This window comes from Anser anser, assembly GCF_964211835.1.
Source record: "Anser anser genome assembly, chromosome: 2".
Classification (NCBI taxonomy): Eukaryota; Metazoa; Chordata; class Aves; order Anseriformes; family Anatidae; genus Anser; species Anser anser.
The window spans coordinates 32,418,839-32,441,303 of NC_139721.1; the positions used below are offsets into that span (position 1 = coordinate 32,418,839).

At 34.1% G+C, this 22,465-nt stretch overlaps 1 long non-coding RNA gene across 2 annotated transcripts in view; it reads right to left on the reverse strand.

The window, feature by feature from the left end:
* Window positions 1-2,221: 2,221 nt before the first annotated feature.
* LOC310893845 overlaps window positions 2,222-22,465 on the reverse strand; it is a 30,285-nt gene continuing 10,041 nt past the window's right edge. The window contains exons 1-3 of one of the 2 annotated variants that reach the window (XR_014579367.1): window positions 12,874-12,954; window positions 12,065-12,109; window positions 2,222-3,384 (exon numbers count right to left, since the gene is read on the reverse strand). This is a non-coding gene — a long non-coding RNA (uncharacterized lncRNA). Of the gene's footprint in view, window positions 3,385-12,064; window positions 12,110-12,873; window positions 12,955-22,465 lie in introns of those variants that run through there. The other variant, XR_014579366.1, reaches the window with a different exon arrangement.

The following is a 22,465-nucleotide window of genomic DNA, read 5'->3' on the forward strand; positions in this document are numbered from 1 at the left end:
TATCCTCTTCACAAGAATTATTTCAAATTGTTCCCTTATTTTATTGCTATTCTGATCATACTATAGCTTGTGGATAAAATTACCCAGAATATATTTGTAAAGTTATAAAAAATTGAAATTACTATAATACTAAAAGTTAGTATTATTAATCCATGACAGATACACTAATTGAAAGTTTCTACATGTGCCAGAATATCAGTATAGGGAATGTAATTTCTGAAATCCAGTTAGAGGTTGAGCCAATTTTCTGACAAAGCCACCAACTTATTTCTTTCTCCATGAAACTCGTATGACTGAGACAATAGTTGTATAACCTTAAAATCACAGCATAGATAAGGCTCTAAGCTCAGTCACTCTTTTCCGTCAAAAATTGTAGTGTCACCTAACCTGTGAAGCTCCTCCATTACAGCCTCTGAGGTCAAAGGGTCTGCCATAAGACAGAAAACCCAAACCCAGTTCTTGCCATATCAAACCATTGGATTGCAATCTCTACTTTAATCCATACAATAAAGCAACCTGGTCTTTGTACTAATATTGGATGGCATCAGGAGGATGCAACAGTTATGTATACTGATTTAGAATTCCCTGCTCCAGTTTTGTAACTTGGTAGCTGACTAAAATGAACAAAAAGTGTATCCTGCTATTATGTGTTTTGAGTCAAAAGATACTTTTACAAAACCCAGAAATAGTATTTTAAGATTTCATTTGGAAAAATTGTAGTTTGGAATTGTAGTGAAAGGACACAGGAAGGCACTAGAGAATATTAATGTGGATATAAATTAGAATAACTAATTCTAACAGGTCAAGCTGCTCCACAGAAAAGAGATACTCATAATCTAGCTTGTAACAAGGCATTCATCAAAATGGATCCAAGAAAAAGAGGCAAACAAACATGCTCTGCAGATAGTCTCACAAGATCACTCTAAATAACTCATCCACACACAAGGCAGCTCATGGTTTTTTTTTTGTTTTGTTTTTTTTTTTTTTTAGCATTTTAGTTTTGCTTGGCTCTGGGTTTCTTATTTTAAACAAAAGATTGATGTATTACAAACAAGCAAGACTGGATAAATGAGATCTGATGTTTATTCATTAACCATTATGACAATTAAAAAAAAACATATAGTAAACAAAACCTAATCATTTTAGAAAGATGTAAAATCTACAGATACAGTATATAATACTAAATAATAATCACCAACAAGACATCTCATTATTATTGGTTTTGTGTTTGATATGAGTTTGGCCCAAGGCAAAGCCCAGGGCTTTATTTATTTAAAAGGGCATAAAAACAAGGCAATATGCATGTTTCATATTAAATATTGTGATGCCATTACACTATGTAAAATGCAATAAGAGAGAAACATTGTGAAGCATCGAAGAGAATTTAAAAATTTATATTTTGTTGTGCTTTTGCTCAGACATAATCAGATGTTCGGAGGGATTATGGGAATAAAAATAGCCACTACAGTGTGGTAAATTATTATAATCTCACAGCAAAACCAAATACATACTCACTCCACATCTATGGTTTAATCTGATCTTGCTATTAAGTTATCTGTTACTTTTTAATTGCAAACTCTGATGAGTTTAAGTCAACATGTTTCCTTACTGCTCCTTCTGTTTGTCAGCTGTAGTTGGATTGATAAAATGCAAATGAACAAATCATTAACGAGTACTGGTTATGAATCTCTCAGGCAGTTCAGGACCCTATCAAATCCTGCACCTATTACTTTGTGTGATTGATGTACTATTGTAAGTGATTGTTCCTGATCTTATTAAATCTTATTGATTTTTTCCCAGTTTCTATTTTATGCAGGACCAGGCTTAGACTATTATGAATGTTGCTGAACACTGTTAATCAAGCTTACACAGCTATTTTGATGGCAAACAATTAGAACTCTGAAGCAATACCTTGCAATTAGCTTCAGGGATATGGACCTCAGCACTGTAATAATGAAAGAGACCTTCTCCTTCAAGCAAGGTAATGAGATTTACAATTATGACCCCAAATAACCTTTGAGAAATTACCAATCTGCACACATAGGTGTGTTTATCAATAATTTGTACCCTTTTTGTGAAAATGTAGTTTTATTTTTTTTTCTTTATATGTGAATCATTGTTTCTATTCAAACAAAGTGTGTGAAAACTTATAAAAATGACAAATACATAAATCGAAAATCTTGTATAATTTGAATTCACTGGAGGGTTCTACAGAAGGATATTCATCAATAACATTCACATTTTGTGTGAAAAATAACCCTAAAACTTGTGAGAAAATATTAACACGTTATTCAAAGAATTGTGTCTGTTATTCACAAAAATGTTTCTTTACATACTTTGTTAATATGCATATTAGGTACACTATATACGCATTATGTAAAAGGCACAGACATCCATGAACATGTACATACTTATAAATTCACTCTGTGTTTTTGTTTGTTTGTTTGAGTAATAAGAACAATAAAATTCTCCCTATTAAACTCCTTCAGAAAGCAAATATATTATCATCATGATTTTTGGAATTGTAATAGCACACTGCACACACAGGGCAAATTTTGTTGAATGCAAATGATGTAAAATTAATATATGAATAACATACAATGAAAATTTTGCCTAGAAAGTGAACTAAAGTATTGCCAAATTTCTTAAGTGTTCATTTTTAACTGCTGCAGTAAGATAAGCTAATTTTTTGCTGATCATTTAGTATATAAACTCTTTATTTAGTATATAGTATAATTAGTATATAAACTCTTTATTTATTTGGTCTATAAACTCTTGTATCTACATATCACATTGCACTTGGAGATTAACTCAAAAAGTTTTGCTAGTTAGCATGCTTGCTAATTTCTGCAGTATTTTTTTTTGTTGTTAAAAAGAAAATACTCAACTTCTGAATAATATGTTTACATAAAGAATGAAATGTCTTGTGAATTATGGATTATTTTTTTTTTGAGTTTTTGATCAGTCCCTAAAAAATATTTTTTGTTTGTTTTGTTTTGTTTCTATGTATTTAAATGGAATGAAGACTGTTGTACTTTTATTTAGCTGACAAAATGATGTGCATCGGGCCCATATGCAGGAAAGAACAGTTTTCAAATATGGAAAGTTCATCATTTTTACTATTATTATTATTATTATTATTATTATTATTATTATTATTATTATTATTTTTAATTATAATTATTTGAAAATGTTTCTGCTGCATACAGCATTTTCAATAGGATGTAAGTTAGGTGCTGAGCACACCTTTAGATCTGGTGTACTCCCTTCTTCTTGCCCCTTGTATCCAAATCTTCAAATCTCCTGTAGACCCTGTTTCTGAGAGCCCCTGAACAGTACATGGATTCCACAAACTTGGACTAAAAGTTGTGAATGGTTGGAGATCTGCAATTGAAAAAGAGAATTTTGAGGATGATCACTTTTTTAGTCCATATGTTAACGCAGGTTCTGGGCAGGACTCTAAGTGGATAAGGGGGAGCATGAACAAAGAACAGTATTTCTTAGAACTGTCACTTTAAAATATGCCTACTTTAGTGTAGTGTCAAAGTAGGAGCAGGATTATATTTTAAAGCACAGGATTAACAAGATAAACTCTTCTTAACCCACTGAATATGTGTGAGAAGTTCTTTCAGAGAAGCAGAATCCATGTGTCTATGGTTATATGTAATATTTCATACCCTCACAATGAAACTTCAGAAGGCTGGAGGAAATTTCTGTGTATTCAAGCAGAATTGAAATAGTTAAATATGACAGTTTAGCAAACCTGATGAGATTTTTAAAAAAGTACTTAAGTTAATTCACCTCTTGAGTTCTTCCTGTTTCTCTTTTCTATGAGAATAATCAATAAATATGAGTTATTTTAGTGTCAATTTCAATTTTTATCTAATAAATATATATTTCTCGATGGGTGTAATGGTTAATGAAATGCACATAATATGTAAAATCTATAAAAATGTTGTAGTTATACATTACTTTCTGACTGTTGTACAACCTTTGTAAACAAAGTATAGTATATCAACTTTCTTGTGACAATAAGCAGATCTGTCATCTTGGGGACGGCTAAATTAATTATTTAATCAATAACAGACTACATCTCTGATGATAAGACAAGCTCAGACAAATTAAAAAGTGAACCAGGTATAGCATGTCACAAACAAGATACACAGGTAGTGTAACATACATTTAATATTAAGTAGAACAACATAAAAAAAAAAAAAAAAAAAACATATTACATATGGAGCCAAAGTTAGGCTTCTTCTGCCTGTCTTGAAACAGGAAGATAACTTTTAAAAATCAAACTACTAGAGAAAGTAAGGTAAGATACTTAAAAATGCTTAATGAATTGATAAATGTAATAGTTTTCAGAAGTGTTTTGTACAAATAGATCAGTAGGGAGGCAGCCTACACAAAGACTGTCTCTGGAATGGTGTGTTGTACTTTAGTGACATGATAAAAAGCTGCATGAATGTGTGTTTGTTTATGAAGGAATGTACTTAAATGTCTGATTTTAATTAAACTGCAAAGTGTTCCCTCTAGTTTTAGGCACAATTCTGGGCAATTTGCATAACTGATATTTTCCTCAGTTCCTTCTTCAATGTGAAGCATGGATAATATATCATTGATTTGGAAAGTCAATACCAGTTCAACTCATTAATGTAGGTAAATTATTTTCAGACCTTTAGACAGGACATGGTACAGAACTGTCTTCTTACTGTTATCAGAACCATCTTTTGTGAACAATATCTGAAACAATGAGTATGAAGGTGTAGATATAAAAAACAAAAACAAAAACAAATTTAACAGTGACTACTGAAACACCTGTAGTACATCACTGAGTATGATTAAGGAAGGGAGGAAAGAAGGGAGGAAGGGAGGAAGGGAGGAAGGGAGGAAGGGAGGAAGGGAGGGAGGAAGGAAGGAAGGAAGGAAGGAAGGAAGGAAGGAAGGAAGGAAGGAAGGAAGGAAGGAAGGAAGGAAGGAAGGAAGAACACTAAAAAAAAAATATTTAAAAAAATCATAATATTTTGAATTGTTCATTTGTTCCATATTTCTAGCTTTTGATAAAGAAGACCGACACATAAAAATTGGCGAGTTTTACCTACTTTTTATCCCTTTTAACATAATACTTTATAACATAATAAGTTAATATATACCTACATCTTTCAAATTAGGAAAAAAAAAAGGCAGAAGGTTACTGAATGTTTCTATATCTATCAGTATGTTTGTTCTCTGCAACATTTGACAATATTGTTGTAATATGTTTTATTTTTCCCAATATGCATGAATGTCTCATCTTGTGTGCTGCCTATCTGGATATGCCTGCACACATTGTAAACATCCAAAATGCTCTACCAAAGACAGTATGTGCAAGCTTGCAAGCTGTATAACAGACAAGCCCAGTCTCAAAGTTCTCCAGTCTGTTCTTAGAATACATCATACACCTGTGAGTTACGTATGTAGTTTGCCCAAGTGTGAATAAGATCTTTGTGAATGGCTAAACTGGGTTAGATCTTGTCCTGTTTTTGAATTTTATGCAAACCTAAGGAAAAAATAATAATAATAATAATAAATTGTAAGGCAATCATGCAGTGGTAATTTGCCCAGAGCCCAGGAATTTGCTGGAGGTTTTATGTACATCTGTTTAAAAAAAAAAGAAAGAATTATACAGTAATATTTACTTTTTCAAAACTTCCAGAATCACAAACATCTTTTTCCCTTTTCATTAAAATTTTAAACAGAGTTTTAAAAAACTTCAGAAACCTATACAGCTCCTTGTGGCTTCTATATCCACAGTCTCTTCACAAGTTTACATTATTTTTAAGTGTTTGGTAGTCCTAAAACTGTATAAAACATGGCAAACAGGATAACCAGAGCAGCTATAACTTATGTATCTGCAATTTTTAAAAGTTTCCAACTTTCTTTCCAATAAATATTCATCTTATAATTAAAAATTCAGCTCCAACAATTTACTTTTCCTTTTTTTTTTTTCCTCTTTATACTCTTCTCAGTTATTTTAAATGTCTAAAATCCTTTTTAAGCAAAGGAAAAAAAGCTCTCTTCACATTTCTCTTTCTCTTCCTTAGCTTCTTCATACAATATGCATAAATCTCACAGTAATAAGTCTAGAATAATATAAATGCATAGTGATATGAACATTTAGTGTAGCTATAAAGATTAAGTCCTATTTTGCAAGATTAATTTGGAAACACATAAGCAGTACAAAATATTGAATCAAATAAGAATTTTGTGATAGAGGACAGAAATAGATAAAGATTTGCTTCTGTCCTGTATATGTCTATGTATTAATATAGGGTAATTTTAACTATAAGCCTTTGAATGCTAGTGGTAGTAATGCATCTCATTGCTGCCATTGGATTCGTAACATCAAATTCCAGTTCATCAAAGCAAACGCCTCTGCATTGTACATCAGTCATGATAAGTCTCCAATAACAGTGTATCATCTCCAAGTTGCATGCATTAAAGGCATATCATCAAAGTGCAATATCACACTTTAGAAGTTTTGTTTCATGTAGGAGCTTAGTGTTTCTGAAGAATTGTTATTGTCTTTGTGGGTTTCTGTACATTTTCTTTCCTATTCTTTTGTAATCCCTTTAGGACACTCATGTCACTCAGGTACTTATTTGTGTGCCATTGTGTACCATTTGCACAAATACTGATCTCACATCTGAGGTAACTCCCACACCATGACACTTATTCATATAACTTATGTCAACACTGCCTGCGCTTAGATCTTAAGCCCTCTGAAAGGAAGTGTGTAGTTGGGGCAATTATATTGAAAAGGAGTGACTTGAAATAAAATCATCCACCCATGAAGACTCAGTTCATAGCTTTAGGATGGCCAGATGCAGCTCTTTTTTTCAGTTTAATTTGCAGCAAGTTGCAATTTTGGCTTCATTTTATACGTTTTACATGTCATATGACAGGTTATAAGATAAAAACAAAAAGAAAAAGAGGCAATCAAAATCAACAAAACACTAGGGCATGAGAATTCTGACAAAAAAAAAATAAATCAAACCTCAAACAAAAACCAAGATCCTTTGCTTAGTGTTCATGCACATAAAGCAATAAGTTTCTTCTCATGATGGGTGTTCCCCAAGTTAGTGCATTTTCTCCATTGATAATTATATTTTTATACCATTATATATGGGACATCTCTAAACAGATCTGATACACTCTAAAAATTATAGTCATGTGTCATTGAGGAAAGATATTAGAAAACACTATCGGTATACCGGTTGGAGTTGGATATAACAGGCAGGCATAGACCAAGAAAATATTTATTTTCTATGCACTTACACTGAATACAGAAAATTAAACTCTGGTTAATTAGCCTGCAGACATGAAGTTATCTTTCTGTTTGCTGAGAAAGTCACTCTTTGATTACTGGTATTCATGACATTTTGTAGTATTTCTTTTCCCTAATAGTACACAGAGGCAACCATAGAAAGGTCTTTGGAAGTATAAAGCAAAACTATTTAAAATTCAGTTTTAATTTAAGTATGAAGAAAATTGTATCATGTAATAAAGAATTCATTTGTTTAAATGGGAAAGTAAAGAAAAACAAATCAAAACAAAAACAACTCATTCTATTTACCTTCTTGTACTTTTTCTGTGAGATCACTGCTTGTTCTCCTTCACTACACCTCAGTCTTCCACAGACGGTCACTCATTCATATTTATGATCTCCAAGCTATCATCCTCTCTGATTTTGTGATGCTCACAGATTCTTCTTTCCCTACCTAACCTCACTCTCCCCAGTCATCACCATGGTCTCTAATTTTAGGTATATCCTTCACTTCTTTGCCCCTCTTTCATATTATTCTGTCTACTCCTCTGCACCTTAAACTAACCCAGAAATTCATCATCTCTATTTCTGTCTCCATCTACTGAAAGGAACCTAGGGAATGGCCCACTCTATCCCTTCTGTTATCTCTCCACCGGCCCCCCCCCATTTGCTCTTAATTCCTACATTTCTCACAACCTCCTATTTTCCTTCAAACTTCTTTCCATTAGCTTAGCTATGTTTCTGGACTTTCTCCTTTTGCAGTTCCTTCACTACCCTTAAATTCCAAATCAGCACATACAAAATTGACAGATTCTACATTATTTGCACACACTTTCTAGGCTTGTTACATTCCCAGTTTTAATCAAACATTTATTTCCATACATGTCATTCTCAATGCAAAAAAAGTTCTGAATCCAGTATTCTGAAAAGACTTTTAAACTCACTTGCCTAATACATTAAATCCTGCCCCCACTTTTTTTTTTTCCTATTGTTTTTTAGCATAGGACAGTTTGTTTTCCAAAAGTATTCTCCTGTTTTTCATCACATCATTTTTACATTCTCCCATCACTTTTCTCTACTCACCTGAAATTCTTGTAACGAAATATCTTTTTTTTCTTCCAATAATTTTGATACATACTATTGATAAATGTTGTAATTGTCTGTAAGTACCTTAGCATAGATCAAAGGTACATTGTACATGGTGCAGTGCACTCAATCAGGAAAAAGAAAATAAATAGAATACCTCAGCTTTTGCAGATCAGATAGATCTGTCAGATTTCCTCACACACACATTACCGTTCCCCAGTACTGTACTGTGGAAAAAGCTCACAACTAAATGGAGAAATATTTCACTGTTTGATTGGCTTTTTTTTTTTTTTTTTTAAACAACCTTCATCTTTTCTTAGCAGTCCTTGCAGTGCTTCATTTCTTTTGAAAAGCATATAGCACTTCAGGTCTTCAGTACCAAAGGGAAACTTCTCGGACAGAATCTTTTCTATTCCTTGTAAAAAATAATAATTCCTTTCCAATTCAAACAGCTTTCTCAAACCTCACTGCTCATAGCGTCCTCAGTGCCCATTGTAAACTATTGCACAGCTAGGGTCTCTTCTTGCTCTTGATTCATGGCTACTCACATTTTACCAGCATGAGTAGTTTATTCACACTCATTAAATAACTTCGCTCTTGTTGTTGTTATGGTAAGCTGTAAAGTTATAAAACAGATGTGCAGATTTGGTTTGGTTAAGCCTAGCTGTTTCCTGTCAACTTCCCTCACAGTATAACCCATGCCAAGGGAACACCGTTTTTTTTTTTTTTTTTTTTCCAGAAGGCTTCTTTCCGTTAGGAATCCCACAAAAGCTTTTTTTCTCCTTTCTCTACATCAGAAGAGGTTACTCAAAAATGCTAGGTACTTCAAAGCCTTCTGGACTCCGGGCTGGCTTGCAATATAGAAAGCAATTAATAATGATTAAAAAACAGCACTTACTGGCTTATATTACCAGAAAATAAAGATGGTATGACCTGAATTTTCCTGTTTTCGTATTCCTTTTCCTAACTTTGGAAAAAAAAATAATAATCCTACTAATTGGAATAGTTTCCAGTTTAGAAAGTTTTGTGCTTCACAGTTTAGAAGACAAGAAGCATGGAATCATATCTGCCCCCAAATACCATGTAAAGAAAAGTGATCAGTGTCCCTGATGATGTGCCCATCATCAGGGACATTGTCCTCTCTTTTGTTTCTCATTGCATAGCTCAGGTTCCTTTCTACATTTCTGAATTGTCTTTCATAACATTTGCTGTTCATATTCTCTTCCTCCTTTATATTTCAACATCTGAAAGTTCCCCCTCTTTCTAGCTTCCTCTCACAGACCAGAGCACGTGGTGCCATGCTTTTCCCATTTGTTAAAAACAGGACATGCCTTGGAATTCAGGTGCTATATGATGATAGCTTTGCATAAATATGAAAGAGATTAGTAGCAAACATAGCAATTTTTGCCAGCATTATGGGGATCCTCAGTGGGAAATTTGGTTCCCACATATAAAGCCCAAGAGTCAGAGAACTGGTTATGCCATTTTGTTACTGGTAGTAGATTTTTAAAGTCTCAGAAAATTTTTGATTTTAAAAGTGGAAAAAAAAAATGAGTTTACATAACTGATATTAGAATATAGACAAAACAAAGGCCCACCATATAATGCAATATTAACTGTCAAGACAATAAAACTATAGACAGGAATACTCTGAATCTGAGGTTTGATTAATTTGTTTTCCTGTTTAAATGGAAATGTTTCCTCATTAGAATTATAAGAAAGGTAGAGCAAAACCACTTTAAACACCTAAAGTTATACTTACTGCTCTTTTCTGGAAGGGAGTAGCTATTTCTTTAATAAATATGCTGAGTACAGCACAGTGTTCAATTCCTATAAATTAAATGCTGTAGGAAGCTGGAGGGCTTCTCTCCTGAGATTTTTAATAAATATCTGCAGTTCTGAATTTTCTTATTTATTTTTAATTAAGGTAACATTACAAAAAGTGAAGTAAAAATACAAAGACGTGAACAAAGCTTTTTACATATGTAGTTTAAAAAAAAAAAAAGAGAGAAAGAAAAAAGTGACATTGCTCAACGCTTCTCTAAACTCTGAAATAAATTATTTATCTTTGTATCTAACCTAACCAGGCCACACATATTTCTTTATGGAGTTTATATTCAATTTGAAGAGATTGCTCAGTTCAGAAATGAATGAAAGAAGTTTCACCTTGGGCATTCACCAGACCTGCATGTTTTTCTAGGGATGTAGGAAGAGCATTATGACACTTGCACAAGAGAAAGATCCTTTTTCAAAATATTCTACAACAAACATTCTTATGTCTTAATGTAGAGAGGTATAATTGTTCCAAGGTTAGTTGCATATTATTGACAGTCTTCAAATATAACTGTGCTATGATGATGGTTAATGTTACGAGTTCAGGAACTATGTACAGGCAGAGATACAAAAGCAAACAAATTGAGGAAGGATGACGGTACTAGCAAACTTAAAAAAAGTCATAGCTTCATGATACTTTGAGTAATGGGGGATTTAGAAGGAAAACAGTGCTGATGAAATCAATAAACAAATACAGATGCTTTCATGGCAAGAATAGATACTTTCTCAGGCTTTAGAATTAAAATTATCTAATTTTCGTTAAAAGTAATTAAGTGCATCTGCTGCGTCAATATCCTTATCTTGGAAATCTTAAAAACTAGTCTTTCATCACATTTTCTGAAGGAACTATCAGAGATTGGAAAATGGCAAGTGTTTACTGTTTAATTGAAAACTATGTAATCAAAGCTTGATTCAGTGCTACTCACAATCACTTGTGGCATTTTATAAATTTGAAATTGTGAATGATATTTCTAGTTAAGTGGGAAAGTGTTTCACTTAGGGAAAGTGTTATCATATGGTGACATGAAAAAAAAGTTCCCTCCATTTCCCCTTTCCATTTTTCTCATTCTTATATGAAAGGTTAATTCTTTTGCATCTTTATCTCATTTCATAGTGTATTTTCAAAAGTCACTAATGACCTGGAAAGATCTGCAATAGAACTAGCCGCTTTTAAGATTAAAGAGGAAAAAAAAAAAAGGAAAATAATTGAAGATTATTTGAAGATTATGCATGTAGAGGATTTAGCAAAAAGAAGTTTTGATTTTCCAGAAGATATTGAAGATATCCAGAAGATATTGAAGATATCTTCTGAAAGATACAGACAATAAAGCAAGGATATGCTCATAATATTATTTCCGTGTAGTAATTACACTGCCTAGTAAGGGGGAGAGATGTCCATCATATGTGAAATACCTCATGCTTAACTCATGATTTAACTCTCTTCTGTTCTCTGTCTTCCTAGTGAGATCTTAGTTGTCTGCTAAGAGAACTAAGCCGTAAGACATAATCCAGCTCCAAAGTCCCATAAGACCTTTCTGCCATTTGCATTTTTTTTTTATTATTGTTTCTCTGTGTATATGTTGAAGAAGTTAACGGTGCCTGATGTATTGGCAAATTTCAAAGTATCATGAATTTGAAGAGGGAAGCGAATTGCATTATCCTAACATTTCTGAAATGCCTTAACATCTAAATGAAGGCCACACTTTCTGGGTATGTCTAATATATGATTTGAGCCAAAACCGGTCCAGAAGACTATCTCTAAAGAGAATAGAAAAGACCTTGAATAACTAAATCCACACTTAAGGAGACAGATATTTTCTGTGACCTTAGAATACTCACAGGGGGTTGATTTGCTGGTCTTCCAGAGTTGTGAAGAAAGTATTTCTTAAAAAAAAAAAAAAATCTAAAATCAAAGAGTGCTGAGAGACACAGTACAGAATATTAACATCATCAGTATAGGGCCCTGTTTTTCTCTGTTGCCAAATTTTGTTGCCAATTTTTGTTTATATTCCCCTATTCCAGAAGTACTGTTTAGATGTCCTGAAAAATAAAGCCTAAGTATTTTCAGTGGATAATTGAGCCATGTGTGTATTTTAGGACAAATATTGGGAAAAGTCATGTTCAATACCAATGTCTATACCATTTAAACAATGAAAGCATCAGGTAAGTAACAACATTTGGACAGCAAGTCAATATGACTATGAAAGGTCTCCAATAATGAGCAAACTCCAACCAATACACTGTTTGAGTATTTGGCCTTCCTATTGACAAAGGTTGCTTTCAATCACACTGCATATATTACCATATCAATCATCACTCTAAATGAATACAACATGATCATTGAGGAAGACATTACTTAAGGAGAGAAACTAAAGGTTTAATGAAACTTTGGTTGCTCACAGCATGATTAGACCCAATCCTTAATCATTCTTATTTTGTAAAACGAAAAAAAAAAAATGTTAACTTAATGTCAGGAACTTAAAATATATGGAAATTGATATCACATTCTTAATTATTAAATATAATGCAATCCAAAATTTTGTTTGCTATACAGATTAAGATATGGAATTGAACTGATGAAAATGATTTATGTGCAGGATTAAAATATTGGCAGCTTTATAGAGTGAAATGTCACTATACTGCTGTACCTTCAAGTTTTACATTTCCTCCTTTGAATCCCTGTCAGACCTCATGAACACTGGAGACTTTAATCAATGCTTGCAGTAGCCATAACTCTGGATATTTTACCTGTGTAATAATCCAAATGCTGTTTAGTACAAGCCAAAAGCAAAAACAACAAACGTATATATTGCAATTGGAAGGTTAAATTTTAAATTATATTAAAATTACATTCTCACACATTTCTGTTTCCTATCTCTTTCTGCAAGCAACCAGTATTTAACAGCAGCTCATTGTACCCTGAGACAACCAAATTGTATTTAGAATGATTCAAAGGTCATAAAATTCAAAGACTTATGAGTTCATGTATTTGTATCACTTTTTAATTTATATGATACAAAACACTTGTGAAATCAATATTTTATTTTCTTTATGTACTCCAAACTTTTACTGTTTTTTGTTTGTTTGTTTGTTTGTTTGTTTGTTTGTTTGGTAGATAATATCAAAAATTATATCCAGGTAGGAAAGGGGAAAAAAAAAAAGTAAATCATCCTGGCTTGCTCTCCTTTTAAAATGATTTTGTGGAAGCTAAAACAAATTCAGGAATGAGGAAAAAAGGACAGGGGCATCATATGAAGTTTAAAATTTAAATAGATAAATCATGTAGATTTATATAAAGGTTGTCTAGCACATTGAACTTAGTTTCAAAGTTTAAAATCAAAGCCACTAGTACAATTCATTTAAAAGAAAACTAGAAATCTTTATAGAAAAGGAAACAAAAACAAAATGAAGCAACACAAAAAAAAAGAAACAAAGCCACAACATATTTTAACATAATGTCATAAAGAAGAGAACAAAGGCTAAGATAAACTTGAAAACCATTAGAAATGATTTATTCTTAAAAAAAATAATTAATCACCTTTATTTATTTGAATAAACAAAGTTAGATTTTATTGTAAATATCCAAAAGTGATTAAATTATAAAGTAGTCCTAATATTATTAAATTATAAACCACTTCAATAACATCAGAAGAAAGGGATAAAAATATTAATTTTGTTTTAAAATTTCCTAAATTATACATAGAACCTAACCTTCATGTATATATATAAAGTGGGGCAGTGCAAGAGATAGTTTATGTCAAGTATTTGAAAATACAAAATAAAAAACACAGATGCTATCAATGACATTCTTGGTAGTATTATCCTTTCAGCACTGGACTAGATTTATTAAATACCTATTGTATTAAGTGCTACTCTGCCTAAATCTATGCTATAAGCATATACAAATCTAAGAATATAGAAACTGCTCTGATCCACCTAGTCAATCCCTTTGCTGCTAAAACACTCTGCAGGAAAGCCTGATTTTTCCAGCAGGTATATCTGGGTATATCAAAAGTTTTATCCACATGTGCAAGATAGCCAATTTCAGAGCACTGGAAGTAGTTTGCTTAACCGTCTCCAATTCTATGCCTAATCATATACACAGTGGCAGTTTTATAATATAAAACATATGCAGTACTTCCAAAAGGTTCATTAAGCTAACCTCTGTTATGAAGGTAATTTACAATTATGTTATTTCAAGGCATTGCACTTGCCAAACAAGAATTAGGTGTTTTAGGCAAACAAGATTTAAAAGCTGCAATTTTTATGCCAACTCGATTTTCATTTTTTCTCATAACTATCATTCAACCAGGCAAACCAGGCAGAAGCAAGAATGAATCTCCCCTCACACGGTCCTTGTGTCAATTTGCAATAGGCAAACTAGCACTGAACATTTCCCCTCTTTCCTCCATAATCAGATATTGGCAAAAGGCAGTTCTTTGAGTTTCAGCACTAGGGTTCTGTTTTATTCAGCCTTAAAGTTTAAGCCAAATTAAGCTAAATCTAGTTCAGAATCTTTAACCTGCATTTTATCATGATTCATGTGAGAGCTGCTATTCCCCATGGATTTCCTATCAATTACTCTGTTTAGCTATATGAGATTATGAGATATCTTGAACAAAACCTCCTTCCCGATATATTTGTGTAGTTAGTGCAGGTCCCATCCAGATTTGAGAAGACAGACAACAACAACAGCAGTGATGTCAAAAATAATGACTTGCCTCCATATTGAAGATGGATAGATTGGAGATGAGGGATGTATTTATTGCCTCCATTGTTCTATGTGATGCATATAGAGTACCAACAGTGCTTTTTCCCATAACATGAGCAGGAGTGGAGGTGGGATTTTAAAACCTAGGACAAAACTACAAAGCATGTCTTTTCCTGTGACCCAAGATGAAACAGCCTCAAGCAAAATCACTGCTTCCAGCTCCACTGCTTTCTTTTGACAGAAGCTCTGGACTTTGGCTTCTAATACTACGTTAGAGTTTGCACCGAGGGAAATAAATAATTTCTCTTTCAACAGAAGATTTTTAATTTAATGGAGGCTTATTTATATCATTTCCATAATGTTTACAAGCACTGGCAGATAAATCATGAAGATAAGGTGCTGCAGAGGAAGGACTGGTAGATATGTAATCATTGATATGTAATCATTGATAGAGAAAGCCACTGATGGAGACTGAGCAGATTGAGCAAAGTTAAGGCAATGTTTCTGGATCATGTGATTAGTGTCTTGTAAGATGAACAAGCCGTCATCACCAAAAGACGTTTGTTGCTGATTAAAAAATATTGCATGATCCTGGCTGAAGCAGAATTCCAAATGCTAAATAGACTAACATGGCTAGACAAGTGCTCCAGACTATCAGGATCTGGAGACAAGTGAGGAGAACAAGGTGTGTGTCTCTCATATTGTGAGTAGAAACATCTGGGCCAGAGCAAAAGGGCAAAGCAGCAGCAGTACTAGACTGGATAAGGTAAGTTACAAAGCATCCAAAATGCTATTTCCAGTGCTTTCCACAAGTTCTGGACAAGCTCTAAGCATGTTCTATGTCCTGTTCCACTGTGGGCCCATTGAGAACATATCTTTGTCAAGCAGCTGGATGACAACTTCTCAAGAATTCATCTTCCACCAGTGACAGTGTTTTTCGTTGCTTCAGAACTTTTGACTTGTACGCCATATCCAGTTGAGTCCACCAGATTTTCCATTCCCCTCTTGGAAGAGAGGCAATCTCTCTCTTATCAGCCTTCTCTAAAACAAGGAACCATGTAGAAAATTTATGGCCACGGTACTTCAGAAACTGCCAAGATTTAATATGTTATTGAAATTACAAATGAATTTAAATTCATGTATTTCTTTAATATAACTTTATAGAAAATAATTTTATTAGTACATCTATTGAAGTAGGCCCTCTCATCAAAGTTGTATTGTAATCTTGTGATTGGTCTAGTTCTTTGCTATGGTAATGCAGATTGTATCAACAACTTGCCAGACAAGTAAGGTCTGGTTACTTTAAGTAGGCATTTCACTTTTGCATCCACTTATTAAGAATACTGCGTATAATTTACTACAGGACATCTAATTTACTGTAGTTGACATGGAGAATCAGGGAACTTTTGCTGAGTGTCCAGGAGAAAAAGAGTTAGTGTTCAGTGGAAGAAAGGACAGGCAACTCAGGGAGAGTACAAGGCAGTTGCCGACATACACAGAGAAAAAGCATATGCCGACACATGCAGCATTTGGCATGGTCTCTCACAGTATTCTCCTGGAGAAGCTGGCAGCCCATGGTTTGGACAGGTACACGCTTTGCTGGGTTAAAAACTGGCTGGGTGGCTGGCCCAGAGAGTAGTAGTGAACGGAGTGAAACCAGCTAGTGACTGGTCACAAATGGTGTTCCCCAGGGGTTGGTGTTGGGCCCCACCCTCTTTAACACCTTCTCTGATGATTTGGATGAGGGATTTGAGTGCACCCTCAGTAAGTTTGCAGACGACATCAAACTGGGGCGGAAGTGTTGCTCTACTGGAGTGTAGGAAGGCCCTGCAGAGGGACCTGGACAGGTTGGATGGATTGGCAGAGGCCAATGGGATGAGGTTCAATATGGCTAAGCACCAAGTCCTACACTTTGGTCACAACAACCCCATGCAGCGCTACAGGCTTGGAGGAGAGTGGCTTAAAAGCTGTGCAGAGGAAAAGGATCTGGGGGTGTTGGTCAATGTTCACCTGAACATGAGCCAGCAGTGTGCCCAGGTGGCCAAGAAGGCCAACGGCATCCTGGCTTGTATCAGGAATAGTGTAGCCAGCAGGACCAAGGAGGTGATCATCTCCTTGTACTCTGCTCTGGTGAGGCTGCACCTCGAGTACTGTGTTCAGTTTTGGGCCCTACAAGAAAGACAACAAGGTTCTGGAGCATGTCCAGAGAAAGGCTATGAAGCTGGTGAAGGGTCTGGAACACAAGCCTTATGAGGAGCAGCTGAGGGAACTGGGGTAGTTTAGTCTGGAGAAGAGGAGGATCAGGGGAGACCTTATTGCTCTCTACAGCTACCTGAATTGAAGGTGTGGGGAGCTGGGTGTTGGCCTCACAGCCAATTTGGTATCTCACAGATTTAGTGTCACCTGACTGAAACACTAAGCTTTCAGAGATGTACTTATGGAAGCAATATTTTCACTCTTTAATTTTTTAGATACCCTGTATGAAAATATTGCTGCCTTAATAAACATAGAAATTCTTAGGTGTCTGGTACCCAGATCTAGTCACCTCAAAATCTCTGTATAAACCATGGGGAGAATTACATACTAAATTGGGATTAGGATTCAAAACAATCCACGTTAAGTGATAGGACACGTTGAAGAGATCTGAATCAGAAACCCCAATTCACTCATGAGTTTAGCCTTCCTGGTTAAATGCCTAGCCCTAAGCCTTCTACCAGACATCACTGTCCACATTTTCCCTTTAGGAATGTATGATTGACTGGTTCTTTTGAAACACAAGTGGAGGGAAACATGAAGGTGACAAAAATATATTGTTTCTGACAGCTCTTTAATGGGAAACATAAACAATCCTAGAAAGTATGGGGTCTCCCAAAGAACAATGTCTTGTTAACTACAGGAGCAACAAAACTTCCTCTAGAGTTTGTCCTTCTGGGGCCCAGGAGTCCCATGTTCTTCCATGTTCTTTTTTTTTTTTTAATTTATTTTATTTTATTCACAATTGATTTTCCTTCTTTCATTCACAAGTGAAAAATAAGTGAGAGAAAATGGTTGAGGTTATTTTGCCATGTCACTTTTAGAAGGTGAGAGATGATAGTTTATGTCATCTCAAGCTGAGGACCTAGAACCTATGTAACCCACCTCCCTGTATCTGAAACCCAATTTTTAGTTATCTAGATGCTGATATCTTGCATTTCATCAGATACTTTCAAATGACAAGATAGTTTCGTGTTTCATAAGGTAGTTTCAAATGTTTCATGAAACATTTGCTGTGTTTCAAGTTGAAATCTAGGTAAAATGTAGGACCATGCCTAATAAACCGGAGTCCTAAGGGGGCATGGTTCTCCAAGTACCTCATCTGTAAATTCCATATAGATTTAGGTAATGAGAAGGCTGCAGTTTTCTGAAGGTGTTAAATAGTCATTTTCTGTATGCTGTATCACTTTCTGCTGTCCAGAGAGACAAGATAGCAATAAATCAGGTTGCCGTTGTCAGAGACAACTTGTCCTACAGTGCCCGCAGAAGCCAAGTACTGTGGATTTATCAGAAACATAATAAATATCTTTACATTCTGGATACTACTTTTCCTAGTTCCTACAAAATTCAGTTTAAATTCCTTGCTTGTGGAATGTGCCACATTGTTTTTTCCTTGCTTTCAGCATATCAGTTCCCATATCTCACCTTAATCAAGGTACCTAAGACCTCTACTAAAAACTCTCCATAAGGGAATTCCTGAAAGAATAAAATCCAGAACTCATGCCCCAAAGTTAAAGCAGTCTCAATACCTAGTGCATACTTCCTCTTCATCAATGAACACAAATATTTGGAGAAGTCTCTTGGTTTGCTTTCTTTTATCCTTCCACTCTCCAAATAATCTTTCTCCCTTTTTATATAATTCGTAAACCTCTACTCTCCATTCCAGGTCAGCTTCCTCAGAGATAGCTGGCAACCTTTTCATGCTCCTTCCTAGTTTACAAAAGATCTTCCACTAGGATTAGCCACCATTCCTATTACACTCTAAGGAAAGGGGAATCCTTAAATTTTCTCACAATGTGGGCTTTGTTTTTGTCCAAATGTAAAGAATGGACAACAGCTGCATAAAGACAGCATTTCTTTTTATTAACATCAGAATTACTTTGCTTATCCTTTAGATATTAGACAAATAATTAAAAATGTGTATAGTGCAGTAGTTTATATAGGTTATTACATTAACACTTACCTACAAAACCACAAAGCTACATAATTTTTCAGTTTTGCTCCCAGAGTAATAAAGAATTCCAGTTAGCACTTTTGAATAGCATTACAGTTTTGGCAAAGAAGATACACTCTAAAATAGCAATCTTATTTTGTTCTCGTAAATAAAATGCAGTGTCACTGGGGACTGGCAAAACTTCAGCTTGTCTTGAGCATTGCATTATTTACTTCTGCAGTTACCTAACTACTTGCAAGTAAGGGAGTTTATGATGCAAGGGCTGAGATTATCTTCCTCTTGCTTTTGCAAAGCCAGAAGCAAAAATTACACCTGTTTAAACAAAAGCTAAACTTCAGAAGACTGTGGAAGTAACTTTCCAGCAATATGATATGCTTTTGTTTCTTCTCCTAAGAATGTATTGTGCATTCACAACAGACCAACTTCAAGGCAGTGCATCACTCTAAATTTCAAATCCCTTTGTTATTTCACTTTAAGTCACAAACATAGCATTAAACTTTTCATGTACCTGACTTAGATTTATAGTGTTGGTGCACCAGTTCAAGGTAACTAAACAGCTTTATTATATCAGCAATAGCCTTGCAAGCTTTCCTCATTGTATTCTGAAGGACTTAAATTAAGGAGGAGATACTGTGATTTTTTTTTCTTCTATTTTACAGACCCATAATCAGATAAATAGTGAGGAGACACAAAAGGAGAACTCAGATCCTATGGGAACAAGAGCAGAAGCCATACCCTTAATCTAATGGGATGTATTTCAATATCGTGCACAAAAAAAAAAAAAAAAAAGGTATTCTATTTGTATTAACAATACAGCAATCTGAGGAACACTTGTCCATCTAGCATACAGAATGTTTATTCTTATTTGTCAAGAGTTTTTAAACAGTATATTGTTATTATAAATGTTATTCTCAAATAAAAGAGGAATGATCTTCTAAATGAATCCCTTTTTAATCAAACTTTTAAAATGCCATATTGTATTTTCAATGGAAGTTCAGTCTCTAATTTAATAATTAATATCAACTGATATCATAGATACCACAAGAAAAACAAAGGAAACAAAACTTCCACTCTTTCCATTTTATCAGGTTGTTAAACAGCAATTTTGTTGTTGCCAGATTCAGAAACCTTGCAGCTCTAGGTGTAAAATGAGAAGAAGCTGCTCTGCAATAGAAAATGAATAATAGATTTAAATAGCACTGAAGGCATGAAAATAGCTGGCTACAAGCCTAGAATCTATAAATAGTATCAAACTTGTTCATCATAACTCCATTGACGATGACAACATTGTCAGAAAATGAAAACAGAAAAAGCAGAAAAGGAATAAATGCAATGGACCTCAGATATGAAAGGCAAAGCTTTTCCAGAACAAGTTACTTGAGTTAGACAGAAACCCAAGAGTGAGAAAGCAGAACCGACAGATAATGCCATGTGTCCTACAATATACCAATGCCAGCAAAGCAGGAAAGAAAAAGAAAATGAGTCAATCTTCTTCTGTAGAATTAGTATTATTGAAGTATATTCTTAATTTTATGGGAATGGTGAAATGTAATGTTTATCATTTGACTTGAGCAAGATGAATACAGTGTGTGATTTATACAAACAAAATCTTTCACTTAGCACAAAAGTTATGACATACCCTTCCTTCCCTTTACCATGCAAATCCCCTTAACTTTTAAACAAACCTAGAAATAGCATCAATGCTACATAGTTTTTGTTTTGTTTTGTTTTGTTTTGTTTTTTTTTTAGACTTTCTTCATTGTGCTTATGAATGAAGAACTAAAAATCTGTGGAACAATGTAACCATCAGTAAAAATAACCAAAAATTATATCAACCTACATGAAAAAAAAAAAAAAAAAAAAAAACAGAACACAGAGAAAAATCTTATCCTGTAAAAATACTATATTTTTTTGGAACATACCATACTCTTCTGAAATAAGATCTAGAGGAAAAAATTCAATTCACATACATGGGATACAAAGTACATAAAATATGTTCAAAATAAAACAGACACAAGTTCCCATGCTATGATAGTCTGATCAGATCTCAAATCCATAGAAGAAGCATGCTGAGTTATCATACATGCTCATCAATTTGAGCAGGTGATTTCATTTTCTATCATTCTCAGTTGATTTCTGAAATTCTTGCTCTCTTTGATTAGAAACTTATTCTACAATAATTTCTGTGGTGCTATTTTCCAAGTGAAACACTGCTTCACAGGAGAAAAGGTAAACGATTCTAGAAGCTGGTATTCCGAATCACACAATTTGTAAGACTGAAACTCTTTCCCCCACTAAATCCTCTTTCTGTAGGGAAACAAACAAACAAGTAAACAAACAAACCAACCAACCAACCACCACCACCAACAACAAAATCCCATTAAAAAATACATACATGTCTACCCCCTCTCCCCCTGTTCTCCCTCCCAATTTGCACACATACATACCTCCAACCATTTTGGAGAAGGTAAAAATGACACACTTTGAGGAACAAGCTAAGGTATAAACTAAGTAAGATTGTACTATAAAACTTAGAAACAGACAATCTTTTGGAGAGTTAAGCTGGCCTACTTGATACATATCCTTCTTAACTGAACCACTCCACCAAGAAGAAGAGGTCTTGGCTTTACAGAGGTCCAGCTTTGTTTTGAAAAACAAGCCGCAAGAATACATACACAGACACAGTCTTTCAAAATAAAAATACAAGACGTTTATCTATGATTTCAGAAGACCCAATGCAATCATCCATGCCTTTTTTTTTTAATTATCATTATTTTTATTTTTTATTTTTGTGACACATTAGTGAAGGAGAATTTTAGATTGGATGTAGACATGTAGGCATTACACTTTCAGAGTAATTTCTGTCCCATGTGTGACTTTGCTTTGAGGTTGACTGTCTCGATGGCATTATCCTAAGGCCAGAAAAAGAGCCTTTTGGCCTGAAAGTACCAGCTTTACAGCTTTTTGTACTCTTAAAGCGCCAGATCAGAGATGTGCATTGGTACCAGTCTTATGAAGTTTTTTTTATTATTATTATAAAAAAAAAAAAAAAAAACATGAAATGTCAAATGAAAAAAAAATATATATATAATAAAAAATGAAGCATTAGTTACCACACTGCATTTGAAATTAAAGTATCATAATCCATTGTTTGTCTGAAAAGGAAACTTCCCCTGTAAAAAGATAACTTTTTATGCTTTGCTCTATTTATTTTAAATAACAACTGCATTTATAAAAATTGAGAAACAATCCAACAAGTTATTTCAAAAGAATTTGAAAATAATGATAGCATGTATACAAAGGCAGTGGAATGAAGTTTGAC